The sequence below is a fragment of the Pteropus vampyrus genome, unplaced genomic scaffold, assembly GCF_000151845.1.
Source record: "Pteropus vampyrus isolate Shadow unplaced genomic scaffold, Pvam_2.0 Scaffold626, whole genome shotgun sequence".
In the NCBI taxonomy this organism is placed as follows: Eukaryota; Metazoa; Chordata; class Mammalia; order Chiroptera; family Pteropodidae; genus Pteropus; species Pteropus vampyrus.
The window spans coordinates 136,184-141,088 of record NW_011889407.1 but is presented as its reverse complement, the minus strand read 5'-3'; positions in this window follow the sequence as shown (position 1 = coordinate 141,088).

The window sequence follows — 4,905 nt, the reverse complement described above, 5'->3', positions numbered from 1 at the left end:
AAACCTCTCAGACACAATTTTGAGTGTGCCGCGAGGTGACCAGGTATACAGGACAGAAGACAATGGGAAGGGCCACCGGGGGCAGCAGACCTGAGATGACGGAATTGTCACTTACAGATTACAAAACCGTCTGGCCCTCCGTGCTTCGAGAAAAAAGACAAGCCCCAAAACATGTGCGTCAGCAGGAGACGAGAGAGGAGGAGGACAGGGGACAGAACTCACCATGAACCTTTATAAACTCCCGAAACAGTGCCCGCTTCGAGACAAGTGCGTGTGTCTGTTTCAAAACCTATTCCAAAGGGTGAAGTTTCAAGACATTTCCAGACAAACCCAGTGCCACCGTCATGTTACCGTCTCTCTCGGTAACTGAGAGGTCACTCAGACAGAGACAAATTCAGTCTCTGTTCGGGACTGTGCTGCCCACTACAAAAGCTACTAACCACATGTGGCCATCGAATATAAGTTTAAATGAAATAAAAGCAAAAATTCAGTTCCTCAGTTGCACTAGTCAGAGTTCAAGTCCTCAGTAAGCAAAAGTGGCTGGTGGCTCCTGTGTGGGGACGGTGTGAACAGGGAGCGTGTCCACTGGCACAGAAAGTTTCACTAAAGCTGCGGAATTAACACACCCAGCCTAACAGATACATGTTGACGTATACACACAGGACACTGCACCTGACAACCGCAGAATACACACTGTCGCCGAGCATACGTGGACCATTTATAAGAACGTACATATCCACAGCCATAAAGCAATCTTAATATATATAAAACTGAAGTCATGTAGAATGTATTCTAACTACAGTGTAATCATGATAGAGACAGCAACAAAATAACTGAAAAATCTCCAGTTCTGAAATTTAAAAACATTTCTAAATAATGCGTGGGTCAAAAACAAACCACATGCACATGACAGCGTGAACGTACTCAACACCACAGAGCTGTACACTTAAAAATGATTGAAATAGGAAAACTGTGTTGTGTATGTCTTACCACAATTTTTTTAAATAAGAAAAGCGTAGCGGTGCTGGAGGCCTCTCCAGTCTTAATCCCGATCTTATTTGAAATGTTTCTAAAGTTTCCTAAACACAAAGTTTATAGGAGCTTTTTGGTATTTAGTTTGTTTCTTAAAGATGAATGTTTCCTAATTTGTGTATTATACATAAATGTTCAGTTTAGTAATGTTTTTGTATTTTAAAAATCAATGAAAATTAGAAAATGTGCTTATGTGAATAAAAATACTATATACCACACCTTGCGCGGTGCAGCTAAAGCGGTAATCAGAAGGAAATTCATAGCCTTAAAATCAGAATATCAAAAAAGAAAGGCAGGGGGAAAAATCAATAATAAGCCTCCATCTTAAAAAACTAGAAAATTAACTCACCAAAAATGAGAGTAAGGGGAAAACGATCACGAATTAACGACGCCACATAACAGAAAGGAGAGCAAACGCGAGCCAGACTGACTCCGTCAAAGCCGCGGCTGCGTCTGCAGGAGCTGAGCGGGGCTGTTGGGGACGGGATCCCGGATGTCCCCCACTCCCAGGGTCACCAGCAGTCAGCGCCGACACGACAGCACAAAGAAAACCCAGAGCCTAGAAGAGTTCACAGGCCTCTGGGAGACCGATCGAGGGGAAATGAAAATAAAAAGCGAGGGGGTGCGGGCTGAACGTGCAGACCACACGCCCCTCCTTCCCGCGCCCCTACTAAGTGCCGGGGAAACGGTATAAGGCCACCGGACAAGGAGCAAGGGAGGCGACGACACCAGACAAAAGTGTCCGTCGGATTTTGGAGGATTGGGAGTGGCTGATGGGGCAGCAGTGGCCCCACAGAGCCGCGTGGGATGTGACTCCTACCCCCTGCCAGAGCGGGGCCCACAGGACGAGGACGAACCCCGGAAAGAGCCAGAGTCAGGGGCCCCCGACTCCCCGGAAGGCCAGTGCAGCGGATCGCCTCTGCCAAAGCCCCAGCGTCACGGGTGCCACAGCCCGCGGGCTCCCCTGACAGTGTGACAGCAAGCAGGCTGGTCGAGAGCTGGGTGGCTGCCTCTTCCCCTTGAGCTCAGCACGCTTTGCGAGCGCGGAGTGGGGTGCGGGGGGCGTGGTGCCTCCCTGCGCTAAGTCAGGAGGAGCCGCCCTCCAGCACACAGCTCTCCCAGGGACGCCCAGCCTCGGGGGCCGGCCGGCCTGTCACCGGAAAGGCCAGGCACCCGAAGGTGTCCTGGGCGTCCTAGTATCCAGAGCTTCCAGCTGAGGCCACGGACAGCATGGAACAGAGACAAGGCACACCCCTGCGCCCGGCCACGCTCTGCCCCCAGAAGCCATGAGCGATAAGACTCAAGTGCTGGAGGTTCAGGGTGATTCTGTTTTGCAGTCTTTCCTCTGGTCCATGTGGCAGGTGATCGTCCCTCCCATCCTGGGAGCATGTGGGTTACTCTGGAGAAGGGTGCAGGGGGTGACAGCTTCCTGGAAACGGGTTACAAGGCAAGGAGCACGTCCCTCCCGCCCTCCCCGATGCTGCTCCCGGCATGGGGACAGCCAGGCGAGCGCCGTCCCAGGCAGGGAGCACTGTCAGAGAAGCCAACCGGAAGACAGCGGTCCTCACCCGGTCACAGTCAACCGCGCTCCACGGACAGCGCCCCTCAAAGCTCTCCAAGCCTCACGCGTAAGTAGCAGCAGATGGGCTGAGAGCAAGCGCATGAGCGCCTCCAGCGAGACAGACAGATATCCAGCAAAAAACTAGGCCAGGAGCAGGGGAGAGCTCTCGGGGACATTTATAGCTTTATTGTGGGGGAGGGAAGGAATCCAAGAAGAACAGGATGCTATTTTTTAAAAACCTGGCACCAAAAAAAAAAAAAAGCAATCTCTTCAAAAGCACGCCTACCCCACAGCCCGCAGGGGACTTCCCAGTTTGCCAGTACCATCTCTTAAGGGAGAATCAATAGACATTTGAGAAAATGTTCCAAAACGAAATACAGGATTGCAAGCAAAAAGAAACAGAAGGGGGCAGGAGGGGAAACAGTCTGTGCTGGAGAAACACGCGGGGAGAATAAAATGGACAGAAACTTCTAGTAATATCCTCGGCAAGACAGGATGCCATCTGCACGAATCAGGAACTAAATTCTATTTTTTTTTTTAAGAGAAGAAAAGAGAAAGGGAAGGATGGGGGAGGGGAGGAAGGAGGAAGATCAGAACACAATTCAAGAGCTCTGAAATTCAACGAAAACAAGCCCGCGATCGAAAAGTGTCATAGAAGAGTTGGAAGATAAAGTTTAGAATATCGCCCAGAAAAACAGAAGGAAAACACAGATGGGAACTGGGGTGGGGATTAGAGAATAAATTCACAAAGTCTAACGTCCAACTAAGAAGTCCAGAAAGAAAGGAACATGGGAAAAAAAAAAAGAAAAATTCAAGAAAACTTCCCAGAATTACAAAACGTCAGTTTGACCACAAGGACCCACCGAGCACAGCGGAGGGAAACAGACCCAGAGCCGGGAGAAATTTCAGAGCTCAAAGGCCAAAGAGAGGAGCCCGGTTTCCCAAGGGGGGACATGCTATCTGCAAAGCATCAAGAATCAGATGCCGGGCGGTGACAGCAACCCCAGAGGCTACAGCACAGTCCAGCATCACCTCCGGGTCCCCAGAGACAATGACGTCAAACCCGGCAGGCCGGCCATCTTCCCTCAGGCAGGTTCTCAGAAAACTCAGCTTTCAGACAGCCTTTCTCAGGAAGCTACTGGAAGGTGAGCGCCACCAGGAGGTGGCAAACCAAGAAAGATGATGCTGTGAAAGCCACCGCACAGAGCCTCCCACCCAAGGGAGAAGCAGGGAGCCCCTGGAGAGGTGGCCGAGGGGCCTCCCAAGACACAGCTGGGCAGCAGCCAGCAGGACACAGCGAGTAGGTGAGAGGCCCTGGGAGGGGCGTCCTAAGGCGGCGAGCGGCGGTGACCCCGATGCGCTGGTTGTGTCGTGAAGACAGAGGAGGGACTGTGGCAAACAACGCAGGGCGTGTGTGTGTGTGTGCGCGTGCGCGCGTGCGTCTGTGCGTGTGCGTGCGCGTGCGCGTGTGGCAGCTTCGGCAGAAACAAGAACTACATGTTTCTGTTCTGCACACTCCAGGAGTGCGCATGGTTCTAGCACATGTAACCGCCCACTTAGAAACGAGGGTGCTCCAGCCCCCGGACAGGCATCCACCGGCTGCCACCCGGAGGGCTGGAAGCAGGATGCCTAAACCGGAGACGCGCGGACAAGGCTTCACTGACCTTAGCCACCAGACGGGGCTTCACTGACCTTAGCCACCAGACGGGGCTTCACTGACCTTAGCCACCAGACAGGGTAGTGTCCCTAAGGAGAGCACACCAATCACGAACTCAGGCAAACTCAGGCAAACGCAGGCCTCGCCAACACCACAGTGCGGTCTGAAAACTACTGATATGCGCACACACGGACACACGGACACGTGGACACGCACACGCGCACACACGGACACACGCACACGTGGACACGCAGACACACGCACACGCGCGCGCGCACACACAGACCGGTCCTCGCAAACAACGAAAGGGGAGAGTGGCTGAGAAAGCCCATCCAGTCTGATAGTGTGTGTCGCCCAACTCCACGGCAGGTCAATGCCCACAGGGTAAAGGGGACGTGGTGCCCCCTACCCGCCCACGGCTGACATCCCGGGTCCCGGCAGGGACCACCAGAGCAAGACGGCCAGGAGTCGGTGGCAGCTCATGGGCACCACGGGGAGGAGGACGGAGCCACACCCACGCGGAACAGTGTGACAAGGGCAAAGCGGCCTGGCTCCGGCCAAATGTCCGCCCGCCCCGCCTCTGGGATTCTGGTCATTTACCCTGAGCTTCCACGTCTTCATCTACAAGCCGAACAAAAACCATGGTCCTGCCTCT